This window comes from Schistocerca gregaria, chromosome 6, assembly GCF_023897955.1.
Source record: "Schistocerca gregaria isolate iqSchGreg1 chromosome 6, iqSchGreg1.2, whole genome shotgun sequence".
NCBI lineage: Eukaryota > Metazoa > Arthropoda > Insecta > Orthoptera > Acrididae > Schistocerca > Schistocerca gregaria.
The window spans coordinates 273,890,296-273,904,978 of NC_064925.1; the positions used below are offsets into that span (position 1 = coordinate 273,890,296).

The following is a 14,683-nucleotide window of genomic DNA, read 5'->3' on the forward strand; positions in this document are numbered from 1 at the left end:
TCTACGGCATTTACTGATACAGGTGTTTGATGTCCTCCTCAGAGATATCATGCCGAATCCTGCCAACTGAGGCGCTAGATCGCCAAAATACCGAGATGGTTGGAGGGCCCTGTCCGTAAGGCTTCAAACATTCTCAAATGGGGAGAGATCCGGCGATCTTACTGGCCAAGGTAGTGTTTGGCAAGCACGCAGGCAAGCAGTACAAACTCTCGTCGTGTGTGGGCGAGCGTCATCTTACTGAAATGTAAGCCCAGGATGGCTTGCCATGAAGAGCAACAAAACAGGGTGTAGAATATCGTCGCTGTGAGGGAGGCGCGGATGAGGACCAAAGGGGTCCTGCTACGAAATGCAATGGCACCCCAAGTCACCACTCCTGGTTGTCGGTTTCTGTGGTTGGTATCCCAGCGCTGTCTGGGGCGTCTCCAGACACGCCGTCGCTGGTCATCGAGGAACAGTTCGAAGTGGGACTCATCACTGAAGACAATGCTACTCCAGTCAATGAGATTCCAGGCCGCTACAAACCTGCCTGCCGCCCACCATACGGCTCGGCAGTCGGAAGTGATGGTCTGGGATGCTTTTCTTTTCATAGCAGACCACCTTTGGTTCTCATCCCCCTTACAGCTCTTCGAGGCAAGCGATCCTGCACTTACATTTCAGCAAGATAATACCCGCCCGCACGCGGCTGTAGTTTCTACTGTTTCTTTTCGTACTTGTCACACTCTACCTTGCCCAGCAAGGTCGTCGGATCTCTCACCGGTTGAGAACGTCTTGAACATTCTGGTCGGGGTCCTCCAATCACCTCGGGAGTTTGACGATCTAACGCGTCAGCTGGCACAATATCCCTGAAAGGACATCAAACAACTGTATCCATGGACAGCAAGCCGAATAACTGCTTGCATAAGGGCCAGAAGTGGACCAACGTATAATCGACTGGCTCAGTTTATGAAGCTCTTTCTCTTGAATACGTCATTCAGTTTTTCTGAAATTGTAATCATTTGTTTGTATGTACATGTACATCGCAGCTACCGATTTCTGTCCTATTCGGAGAATTCCTTCGTAGTGCGTCGTTTTTCTTTTTTTGGTTTTTTTTGTGTGTGTCTTAGAGTGTAATTCTGTCTCTCACTTTCTGTCATTTTCCGCTTCCTTCGCCTCTGGCAATGATAAGAGAACGTAAGAAATGACGCGTCGTAACGTTATTCGGACTCCACTTGAGACTGCAGATGTCTCCATAAATGGCTGGGTAAGTCATCTGGAACGTCAGAGGAAGGAAGGCAAGGCCATGTCACTTGTAGCAGGACCGTGTCTAGCGTTCTGCCACAAAATAATTAAAGGCAAATGTGATGGCCTTATCGCACCGAATGTTTGAAGTGAAATTGGGAGGTGAAGGAAATATTAGTAAAAAAATACATCTGCGACCGGAAACAACAATGAAATAATTGTACCTACTGCACTATTATGTTCAAAATTTGAAGCACGTCTTTGGGCTATGGTCAGGTTCACCCTTTTTGCTGCAACCTCACCCCATGGTGCTCATTACATCGGAAAAATTAATTTACAGACGTCATTCGCGTAAGGCTTCTGACAGTTTTAAGTTCAGTGTTTGATTTGGCTAGTGAACCCGTTTGTAGGCCACACAGGTAAATACGACACCGATTATCGAAATTCGAGTTTCATCTTCCACAAGTCCTCTTGTATGTGAGAGGACATTCAAGAGGCGACAACGTTTCGGTAAGCGGCAGCGGCGGCGCCTTGAGCAGGAAGGAGTAGGGCCGACTCAGCCGGGTCGGGTGTCGCGGTGTGGGTTAACTGCCAGGAGACCTCTGCTCCGCCCTCGCACGCACTCACCACGGAAATCCAGTTAACTTGACACTCTCACTTTTTTGTGTTCCATCCTGTTGTCCTCTAAATCTGCCCACTGTATAATGCGCTATCTCTCCGAATGCTGTTGGTAACGTCAACGGATTTCAGCATTTCACTGTGAGGGAAAGGTGAACAGAACAGAGACGCGAAGTAACACTGTAAACTCGAGAAGGAACTGATTGGAAATACAGGGTGATCCAGAAAGAATGCCCCTTATCAAATGTTTACAAAAATTTTAACACAAGTCTTAACGATTTACAAATGCAGATGTGTTTGATGGACTTTAGACTTCCATACTGTATATAGCGCTCACTTTTTAAAGATCATGTGACTCTGATGGGCACCGCCTTTGTCTGACCACTCATGTAGACGAGCTATGAAGCTGCTACGCAAAGTGCGACGTCTCTACGGGTGTTGGCCTCCAGCGCCTGGAGGTTTGCAGGATGATTTTCGAAAACTCTGGACTTAAGGTACCCCCAGAGGAAGACATCGGGAGCCGTCGGATCGGATGAACTGATGCCCGTACAGGAACCATGTTTCCCTTGTTCTCCCATATCGGGTCGTCCAGGAGACTCGCTATCGTGGATTCACCCATCCCTGCGTCACCAAGCTAACCAACGTCGTGTGGTACGACCAGCCGGGACGTGTCTGTAATGATTTAGTCAGCGGGAAGTTGATAGGATGGCTACTATTGACTTCGTTTCAATGGAAAGCTCTACCACACGGACACGTTCTCTCACAGTCCACTTATCCATCGTAACTGAATTTCTCACTCTCTTCCAACGCTGCTAGCGCTTCACCGACTACTGAAGCGCGCATCCGCAGTCACAAAAGCCAACTGAAGAAAAGGACGTTCTTTACAACTCACCCTGTATATCAGTAAGCCAGAAAAGAACATTACGAATATAAGATAGGTAAAGAGATCAATATTTCTGAACGATCAGTGCCTCAGTTGTTAGCGACACTGCGTAAAATAACGGAAAGGGTACAGTTCAACGTGAAATCTGTGCTAGGTGGCATCCTCGGTGAATCTTCACATAATTGAGAACTTAAAGCTAGGTCAATTTCCGTGGTTCGACCGTGTTTCGATCCCACGACCTCTAAGATACCAGGCGCGCGTTTTACTACGAGACCACCAGGGCCATCACAGTAATAATAGTAGGTATACTTAGTATTTTTTGAAATATTCGTTAAGGACTGTTTGATCATCAATGACAGATACGTATGTTGTAGTAACTGCTGTTGTCTGCTGTCCAGAGACCGGTGAGATGCCGTTTTCCAAGCTAGTCAGACCTGTACAACCACTTCTGTACTATGCAAACCGTCTTACAGTGTGTGGCGGAGAGTGCTTCTGTTATCACTGTCTCTCCACCCCCCCCCCCCCCCCCCCCTGTTCATGCTCCTCCTCCCCTTTCCCCGTTCCTGTGGTAATTTCGCGAGACGTGTGAGAGAAAAAAATGGCTCTGAGCACAATGGGACTTAACAGCTGAGGTCATCAATCCCCTAGAACTTTGAACTACTTAGACCTAACTAACCTAAGGACATCACACACATCCATTCCCGAGTCAGGATTCGAACCTGCGACCGTAGCGGTCGCGCGGTTCCAGACTGGAGCTCCTAGAACCGCTCGGCCACAACTGCCGGCTCGTGTGCGACAGATAAAGCACTTTGTTCCTCGGGTCTTCCTGGAGTCGCGTGGAGTGACCGCGCGTTTAGAGGCGCCATGTCGCGGATTGCGTGGCCCCTCCCGACGGATGTTCGAGTCCTCCCTCGGGCATGGATGTGTGTGTTGTTCTTACCATAAGTTAGTTTAAGTAGTGTGTAAGTCTAGGGAGCGATGACCTCAGCAGTTTGGTCCCTTAGGAGTTCACACACATGTGAACATTTTCTTCCTGGAAACTACGTTCTGGAATTTCAGTAGCTGATGTTGAACATTGTCTTCCGAGAACGGAAAATTCTGATACCTTCAAAGATGGATCTGTCACGAGGTCGGAGTTCGTGACATTATGATTTTGCCAAGATAATGTCCAGCTATCAATTGGTGTTGAAGTCGTTGAGTTGTTTGGCGACTGCTACAGGTGGATGGATGTCTTGATTTCAGTGTCAGTTGCTGCCGTGTAAGGAAATCTGCACCGACATGAATGGGAATGGATGATTTCGAATTCGAATTACACTTTTCAACTGCGATTTGAGGGGCGTCAATCACCAGTTTCGAGAGGTGTGATATTAGTAATGGTAGCCACAGGAGCGGGCTTGTTTTAATAGTTACAGTTATGGCTCGCATTGCCTTGTTTAGATTCTGTGTTTTAAAGGAATGCTGTCCTTGTTATTGCGAGCCTGCATTTTACAACCTCCTTACTTCGATCTACCCTTCTAATTTGCAGCATTCTTCTGTGACACCACATTTGAAAAGCTCCTATTCCCTTCTTGTCTGTACTGCTTATCGTCCAAGTTTCACTTTCGTACAGGACTGCTACACTCCATACAAACACCACCAGAAGAGATTGCTACTTGTATTTATATGCAGTGTTAACAAACACACTATAAAACAAAACGTTCTCAACTGGGGAGAGATCTGGAGACCGGGCTGACTCGGTAGGGTTCGGCAAACACAAAGACAAGCAGTAGAAACTGTTGCCGTGTGCGGGCGGGCATTATCTTGCTGAAATGTTAGCCCAGGATGGCTTGCCATGAAGGGCGACCCAACGGGGCGTAGAATATCGCCGACATACTGCATTGCTGTTAAGGGTGCCACAGATAACAACCAAAGAGTTCCTGCTATGATGAAATGGCCCCCCAGACCATCACTCCTAGTTGTCGGGTAAGACAATTCTACTCCTCTCAATGAGATTCCAGGTAGAATATGTCCGATACCACTGCACGCGGACTTACTGGTATACCGAAGTCAATGGTACTCGCCTATGAGCATAGGTCCCTTTTTGTGAGCAGCCAATAATGGTCTTTGTGGTCACTGAAGCACCAGTTGCATGTCGAATCGATGATAATGGTGAATACGAGGCTGTGAGTGCGTCTCTGACGATTGCTGGGTTGATTAGGTGGTTGGTTGATTGGGGGAGGGGACCAAACAGCGAGGTCTTCGGTCCCATCGGATTAGGAATGGCGAAGGAAGTCAGCCGTGCCCTTTCAAAGGAACCATCCCGGCATTTACCAAAATCAGGACGGCCGGATGCGGATTTGAATCGTCGCCCTCCGATTGCGAGTCTAGTGTGCTAACCACTTTGCAACCTCGCTCGGTGTCCTCACGTTCTATTGTCTCTCTTTGTCGAACACTTCCTTTTTTGACGCTGTGTGCGGCCATATTCACCCATTCCTGTCAACATCGTCGAATAGTGCCATGCTCCTATACAAATGTCGAGCGATTCGCCGATTACTTCTCTGAGTCCACCACATATCATCTCTCAAATACTGACATCTGAGCACATTGTTTACGCTCCTGTCTGTGAGGCATAGTTACTATCCAGCTGAATACTGAAGCACTCCGTCTTCAGGCCACGAGTGGCCTACCGGGACCATCCGACCGCCGTGTCATCCTCAGTTGAGGATGCGGATAGGAGGGGTGTGGGGTCAGCATACCGCTCTCCCGGTCGTTATGATGGTATTCTTGACCGGAACCGCTACTATTCGGTCGAGTTGCTTCTCAGTTGGCATCACGAGGCTGAGTTCACCCCGAAAAATGACAACAGCGCATGGCGGCCCGGATGGTCACCCATCCAAGTGCCGACCACACCCGACAGCGCTTAACTTCGGTGATCGCATGGCAACCGGTGTATCGCGGTAAAATTGCGCGACATCCATCTGTCGGCCGCGTAAGTTTACAATTTTGAATTTTTCGACGACACCAGTGTGAACATCGACTTGTGACCAATTTGAATAACTCATTCGTGGTGCGTTCTTTTTGCCTTACAGTGTAATAGAAACCGCTTAAATACTTTCGAATCACTGTAGTGTGCTTGTAGTACGTCATACTTGTCCAGAGGGGTAGTTCTTAATAACCAGATGAAATTCTTTGATGGAAGAGCAGTAGACGTCACTAACTCAAAATATGAAACATGCAGGAACACGTGGATGCTGCTCGCTGAAGACCACAATACTGGTATATGAAAGTCTTGCGGATCTGATAATGATGGTGACGTTGATAACATACTACCTACAAGTATAACGCTTAAGACACTGAACGTGTGACAAATTGAATTTTATCCGAGATGGTGGCCTGTCGTTTAACACTTATGATTAGTATTTTCAGAGATGGATATTTTGTTAGGTCTCAGAATTAAGGTATTTGTTTGAAATCCGGACCCTCTCTTTACCGACACGCAAGCGGTGAATACGCAGGAATCCTTCCAACAGGAACATCTGTCGGCCGACCTTGGACTACACAAGGAAGGACGAGAAGGCCCGGTGACCCTGAACCTCACCTTCAGGAACAAGTACAAGGCTCCGACGAAAAGTAGGCCCCACCTCGCAGGGTTAAAACCATCGCTACTTGAGTAAAACCGTTGGAGACCACAATGTAAAATGTTAAAGAGCTGATACTGTGAATCAGTAAAATGGTGATGTTAGCAGAATGCGCAACAAGGACGTCAAGCCACTGCATAACTGAAAAACATAGATGACTATACAAAAACTGATATGCACGCTATGTCTCTGAAAAGGTATGTCTACACGATTCCTTTCTCCTCGTGCGCAATCGCAAACGAAAGGGAATAAAGGCGCATGCACTTAATAGTAAGACACAAGTAGACAAGCGTTTTTCCGGGTCCACGCGTTTCCTCATTGTTCCAGAAGTCTGCTACGCATCCATTTCTTTGCTCGGCAGTTTGTCATTGTGATGGAAGGTGATAGAAAGAGAAAACACACGGCGACTATGGGTAAAACGATATAAAAAATAACAGAGGTACGAGAAATGCAGAATGGCGGGAGAGTAACAGCGAGATTTTAGATATTCTGCTTGGGAAACTGCTGTTATAAGACTGGCAATAACATTTCCTTAGCTGGAACAAGTTAAAATATTTATTTCATATTCCAAAACAAATCACTTCAATGATTATTCCTGGAACTGAGAAATTCAAAAGGAAGGTTCTTAGTCGTTATGTGAAGGTTATTGACATTCAATACGTCATTTGTATTTCATTTTGTAAAAAAGTATTTACACAACTTTAGTCAAAAACGATCCTCAGACTCGACAAATTCGGGAATGCCATACACTGTCAGATGGAAGCAGGCTCCATCACTCATGAAATACAGCAGAGGATCCAGCATTCCACTCTCAGTTGTTTGACATAGCCGCGTACAGTAATATACACGTTTTGCCTTATCTTCGTCCTTGGATACATATCATTTCGTCGCTATATGGTGTAAAACACGTTCACAAGACCTGCGCGAAGCGTTCACTCGTTGCGACAACTTACGTGTCGACTTCTTTGCACTCTGGATCATTCGTGCTCGAATATCCGCGATCAAAGCAGGTGTACGAACGAACGGGGCTCGATCCTCTTTTGCATTTGCAACTGACTCTGTAGTACGCCACTTCGTCACTAAATGCTGTATACTGCTCTTTGTTAGTATGGAAACGTCAGGTAACGTCTTTGCAAAGATGTCCCGCATGTTCTTAAAGGAATCGGTATACATGCCAAATTGCCAATCATTACGCCACTTCGAAATCTTATCAAGATCTGAGTAAATATTTCTATAGTTTTTTTTTCAGACAGTACCTCATTATAGATAAGTGCATCATATGCAGGAAGTTTGAGGTGCCAAGATACTCTTCTATGCCACGCCTGATGTTACATCTACATCTATCGACGACTTTCTGTCCAGTCGTAGATTTCGTTTGACACACCATACGATAATCCTTTCGTCGATTAGCGTTGGTGTGTTCCTGAGTCAAAAGATTTTCGGGAGTCAAGAGATCTGCATCTACCTGTTTGCCTAGACACGTCTTTCTGGATTTCATTTGAGGAGTGCGATTTAGGTTTCGCACGGCCAGTGTTTTCGGAATCCGTGCAGGCAGGCATGCAGGAGATACCTCATTATATTTGAACTCAGAATGCGTTCTAGGATTCTATAACTAGAGACAGGAAAAAATCGTTTGATTTTATGGCCAAAGTTATTGTGTGTCAAATTCGATGTTTTTTGCCGGATTCGTTGTTATTTTTGCGAAGTTATTTGTTTTCACAAAATTTATTGTTTTGCCGAATTAAATGTCGTTTTTGCCAAATTCGGAGTACTTTTTCCCCAATTCGGTGTTATTTTTTCCCAAATTCGTTCTTTTTTTTATAAATTTGGTGTTTGTTCGAATGGTTGATAATGGCCCTGAGCATTATGGGACTTAACATCTGAGGTCATCAGTCCCCTAGAACTTGGAACTACTTAAACCTATACGACCTAAGGACATCACACACGTCCATGCCCGAGGCAGGATTCGTAGCGGTCACGCAGTTCCAGACTGAAGCGCCTAGAACCGCTCGGCCACAACGGCCGGCTTGGTGTTTGTTTTTTGCCATATAATTATTTTTTTTACCGAACTCGGTGTTATTTTTTACTAAATCCAATGCTATATATTGCCAGTTTCGACGTTATTTTTGTCTGCTTTTGTGTTATTTTTTGCCAAATGCGAAGTGGTTATTTGCTCAAGTCGGCTTTATTACCAAAGTCGATGTTATTTTTGCCAAATTTGGTGTTGCTTTTTGCCATTTTGCTATTTCCATCGTCACATCATAGTTTGTTGCTCTGGAGTTGAACCGTTGCTTTGATATTATCCACGATCCTCAGCCTTGAGGAAATAAGCAGAAAAATGTAATTTAAACATTCTATAACTGTCAGTTACGATTATTAGTAAACTGTGGTCCTCAAATTATGTCATGTTTTAACGGCAAAAGTACAGAGTTCGTGATATTTCGTCAGTATCGCCGATTTCGCGTTATTTCGCCAAAAAAATCGGTAATTTTGAGTTATTTCTCGCGTTATCATTTTCGCGAAATTTTCCTGTCCAAATCAGTAACGGATGGCTGTCAGTAATATTGTCGATCACAATGCTACCCTTCTTGTAAACGGAAGTGACCCGCGGTTTCGTCCAACCACCGGGTAAAGATTTCTGTTCAAGGAGTATAATAGATATTGTTTGAGAAATGTTGACATAGTGTTGGTAATATGTTGGGCTTAATGCTGGAAGCCTATGCACAGAGGAGACTACACGGCGCGAACTAATGGCTGCTTTGTTGGTATTGGAAGCTTCCAGCTTTTACCTGCTTCCTGGGCTGCTCTCACATCAGTAGCCCCCGGTCACGTGGTTTCTCTGGAATGTGTGGACACCTGGGCCCAAGCGGTGCTGGGGAACGACCTTCCCTGTAGCTCTTTGTCGCGGCGCCCTGACATACACGTCACAGGATGGGCATTTTTGTGGCACTGAAGTGCCAGATGCTCCATAAAGCTTACATCTCGTTTTTTCTGTCAGAATTTCACGTTACCAACAACGATTAACGCAGAAACTCATCATAGAGAAATACAAGCCGTCTTTGTTCACCTCATTATGCCAAATACGTGATGCAGGTGTTGGAGGCTGTTGAGGGCTACTGGTTTCCCATGGTAGTCAGTAGAGAAAGAAGGTAGTCTGGGCATAAAGTTCTTGAAACTATTTAGATCTTCTTGTTTCGGTTTACCTTCGTTTGTCACTTACTGGCAGTCATTGTCACAGCCCCTTGATTGTATCGCATTAAGGCGTTGACCAAAACCATGACACTCTCATACAGCATAAGCTGCAGTTCGTCCTACAAATCTTTCTACCTGGCTGGTAGCAACAGCATAGAGCATCTCCATTTTTGCCCATCGAATGGTTAACTGCAACTGTCAAATATATTGTTCCCTAATGCAATCCATAACCAAGAAAATTCTCGAGAATAATATGGACAGTTTCAGCAGAGAGTAAATGTAGCGAATAGTGAAAAATATTGCAGAATATTGTTTAAAAAATGGGCACTACATAACCAAATTTGCACATTCGCCGTCCAGAGACATACGATTTACAGAAGCAGACGTTAATTCCGTTAAGAAACAGGCCAGAGAAAGAAGGTTGATTGTGCAGATCAACCCTTGCCTGACCTCATCCCATAAAAGCTACGAGCGCAGCGAAATCCTACAATGAAAAATTAAAAAATACGAAATAGTCACATCTGCAGAAGCAGCTGATCTCTGAACTGTGAAAAAAATTCTTCACTGAACAGTTGCCAAGAAAAAACAGTATATCATCAATGTTTTATGCGTCAAAGAACAGAATTCTCATTCACCTGTTTATTTAATAAATAATGAATCGAATAATATGAAATACATACAGCTTTCGTCTCTATATTTATTCGGTGTTTACAGATGGGGATATAGTAGCCATTAAACTTACATAACATGATTAATAGTTAATATATTACATTAAATCTTTGAATTATATTCTAGTCTTTACAGATTCATAGAAGAACATGAATAATATATTAAAGTATTGATTGATGCCATGGCCAACCATAAAGTAATGATAAATGCACAAAAAATAAAACCAACGATGACAGATACAAGATGTCCTGGAGGAATCGTCAGTATTCACGGATGTGACAGGAACGATCATTCGGAGAAAAAAAAGTCTAGTGAACATGGACTATAAATTGCCTATCTAAGGAGCGATGAGCACTTCTCGCCTTCAGTACTGTAAAACAAACCTCTTCTCCTGCAATTTCTTTGCTTTCCGAATTCTGACAGACGGTAGTCCGGACGAAAAAAGAAAAAAAAGTCTAGTAACCAGTAGCTTAAGAGCTGTGAGCACTCGTCCATCTTGGCTATAGTATTGTGAAACACGTATACTGAACAAATGCTCATACATCTTAAGGTATGTACTTTAGAGCCCAAATATACTAGGCATTTTTTTTTGTCCATACAGCCACCTCTCAAAATATGGAGAGAGCTTGCAGTTGAAGAGTTTTGTTTCAAAGTATCGAAGATGAGAGCCTAAGTTTATTAGGTTTTTTTATTTTTTATTTATTTATTTATTTTATGGTCGGATGTGTCATATCCCTGAATGTTGGCCATTCCTCCTGCGACTCCCTGTGTGTAGAACAGGGTTGTGGCAATAAAAATTATAAGAAAGAAAACTCTGAAACTAGTAAGAAAATTCTGTTGCTTCGATGGTACAGTAACTGGTCATAAGTCTGGTCGATGTTAAAGGCAGTATTGCATGACGAAATCAGCCTTCACAAATAAAATTAATATCTTAAAAAACAGTCACCCTTATGGTGAAAGTTGTACCAAATTTGTGAAGGCATGTAGTTGGAGCACTTGCGAAAGCTGTACTCTCAGCATAAAGCACAGAGAAAGAAATAGGATCAATAGAGTTTTAGATATCGGTAGGTCACATAAATATTGTAAATTGAAAGAAAATTCGATGAAGAAATATTACAAAAAGTGAAAGTCATTAATGAACACCATAGATGAAATAAAAACTGGAGATTAATTGGTTAGCCGAAGGCTGCAACGACTCGATGAATAACGTCTTGGAAGGAAGAGAGCTGAGTAGAACACAAAGGGGCTGCCTGAAAAATGCGCGCTGCAAAGCGTAACCAATGTAATGAAATGCACCAGTTTCATAAGGCAAGAGGCAGCAGGACGAAAACATAAACAAGACATTGTTTTTAGTGGATGTCGATGGTACTGCCCTGAGAATGAAGTTCGTACACCTGCTTGTGGTATTGATTTTCCGCGATCGATAGTACATTAGGAATTCCGTGAGTCAGCTGGCACCAAATGATTTGGCGGAGAGGAGATCCTCACTTTCGTACGCCACATGTCACGTTGCACAAGCTAGCCTGTGGGAGCGGTACTTTACAACGTAGATAGTAAACTGGAAACTAATTGGAGACCTGTTAACAGTGTTATGGCACAGTAGCGTTACTGCATGTAAAACAAGGCGGCTGATTGATTTTTTCATATAGTTCCATTATAAACCGAGACATGGCAGGTCTATCCGTAATTACAGATTTACACTAATGGCATCTTTGTCGGGATATGTACATGTAAATAGTGGTGAGTGTCAAAAACATAGCTGCCAGTAGTGGTAAGGTATGCAGCATCCGTGCCACGAAAATGCTTTTCAGGTACAATCCAAGGATGATGTGGACAACCACGTCTCAGAGAAAGACCCTGAATACGTTCCTGAATGCAGATGCGCTTAAAAAGTTATTGCCAATCACATAAACGTGAATAATTATATAAGCAAGTAAACAATGTTACCGTAGTTTACGTGGATCTACCTGACAGTGTGATAGCAGAAATGTTAAGGTCCATCCTTAACATCGCTTACGCGCTATAGTAAGGTGAGATTAAAATTAATTTTATATTGTGCTGAATCATAGATTAATTTTTGAGGTGTTATACTTTATTATTGCAAAAATTGGTAATACAAATTTTAGTATCATAAACTGAAACAATTTGGACCTTTTAGTTTTTTAAATTTTTTTATAGGGTTTACACTAATGTTTCGTTAACTTGGCCAGTAAGTAAACAATGGTAAAACAATGCGAACTAATGTCAACTGCCCTCAGTTAAGTACACGGTATTAAGTACCTATTGACGAACTTTTAAGAATAAAATTTTGGATAGAATGAAAATCTGACGGTATACTGTACGGCACAACCCGTAGCGTGTGAAACAGACCAACACGAAGGATCGGTGTTCCATTTCCGGTAACAGCAAAGAGAGATACAGAATGAACAAACATGGACTCGCAAATTGTCGAATAACATCAACTTTTGAATCAGCTCTGTCTCTACGTGAGCCCCTTGGTCTTCCGAAATCGTGGCCTATAATTACTGAGGTTTTCATGTCTTCGACGTATCCACGTAGTGGCCGGTTGACAGTTGTCCGCCGTCTCCCATGGAGTTGATATAGTCGTCTCAGTAGTTATCGGAAGTTTCTCAGTTACTTCTCGGATTTTGGGCAGTTTTGGAGGAGATTTTCTTCTGGATTAGATGTTAGGGAGCCTTTCACTTCTCCACATGGATCTGCCATGCCAGTAACTCCCTGCGAGACTAACCAGGCAAACGTAGTCAAAGAAAAGGGAAACGGTAAAGTAAAATAGGGTTAACAGGTGCAATCAGTTCTACAGTTTCAAGAAGAAATTCATATAAACTATTCATTTTTCTTAAGTAAGATATCACAGTACTGTTTTTTTGTACAGAAAAATACCGGTACGACTTTTTCGAATAAAAAAAAATAACATCCGGTATGCAAAAACCATGCACGAACAGAATGAATAGAGAAGATGAATTCCTGCACGATCTCAGCTCATAAAACTACAAGCCATCGAACTCTTGCTCTTAAAAAACAATAGATATAATGAGGCATTTAGTAGTCGCTTGTGATAAAAATTCTCAAGAAAATTCAGCATTATTCATTGAATTTGCATTTTTCATAACCTCCAATACTTTATATGTTTTCATATTCTTCAATACTTAATATGTTAAATAAACAGGTGAGTGACAATATTGTTTTTCAACGCATGAAAGACTGAAGATATGAAACATGGAAATTCTAAGAGTACTACTGAATTTTCTTGGCAACTGTTCAGTGAATAATGTTTATCACAGTTCAGAGAGCAGCTGCTTCTGTGGATCTGATTATTTTGAATTTTCCATTTTTCATTGTAGGATTTCGTTGCGCTCGTAGTTTCTATGAGGTGAGGTCGTACAAGAGTTGATCTGGTCAATCTGTCGAAGATTTTTCCGTCTTATGTTTTACGGTTGCACCCAAGATAATAATATTTTTCTCAATGAAAGTGCCTGGATATGGAAGTGCTAGATTAGATGCCATTTTGCGGGTTAATTTTTGTAGAGAAATTTAATCTGTTACTAACAAAAACAGTATTAATGGGTGATTTTCATGAAATGGTGGTGCCCGTAGTGAATGTTAATTTGTTGCCTTAAAAAAGAATCTTCTTATGAAAAACGACTAATTTTAATGAAGTTCTTGAAAATGATGATGTAGAATTTGGAGGGTTTCTTTCTGTCAGAAACAACAACACCAAAAATTCGAACAGGGCCAGTACAAGCAACAAGAGCGGGAGGTCGAAGTGCTCTGGTTGCCAAATGGCGACGCAGGCAGGAGGAGATGTTGGAGTCGAGCACGCCAAATCAAGCAGCCGGCGATGCTCGTTGCTTTCCTTCTGATTAGGTTGACCTCCGTTTAATGAGCACCACGGCACATCGAGAAGACCTTGACATAAGATTCTTACTGGATGAGATGACTGTTCATCTAAGGTTGGACAAATAAGGTTAACGTACTAGAATTACCTATAAGATTGAATTGAGTAGCATTTGCTATTGATACGAGATGTGTTTTTTTAAAGTAAGGTCCGTTTTGTTGTAGACACTAGTAGTTCGCGCGCATACCGCAACGAGCGCGAGCGTCGTGTGCCGGCATCACAACTGTGCTCAGTTTCAGCTCTGTAGCTAACCTGTCTGGTTCTGTTCTGTGCTTTCAAGATCTTTAAGACTATCAGCTCGCCCGCCGCGTGTGAGGTTCGCTCAGTGATACGGTTTTTGTGAGCAAGGATCCTGTCTGCTGCAGAAATTCATCGACAGATTTGCGAAGTGTACGGTGATACTGTTATGAGTGAAAGCAAAGAGTGTACGTGAGTACGAGAATTTAAAGATTACCGTGACAACGTTCATGATGAGAACCGCTCCGGTCGCCCTTCTTTTATTACAGACGATTTGGTGGCTTCAGTTGAAGCGAGGATTCGTGAGAACAGGCGCTTCACAATAACAGGTCT

The 14,683-nt window shown here is 43.1% G+C and overlaps 1 protein-coding gene across 1 annotated transcript in view; it reads left to right on the forward strand.

The window, feature by feature from the left end:
* The window catches only part of LOC126279060 (protein bark beetle), a 313,877-nt gene that overhangs the window by 115,694 nt on the left and 183,500 nt on the right, over positions 1–14,683 (forward strand). The gene's annotated exons all lie outside the window — the stretch shown is intronic.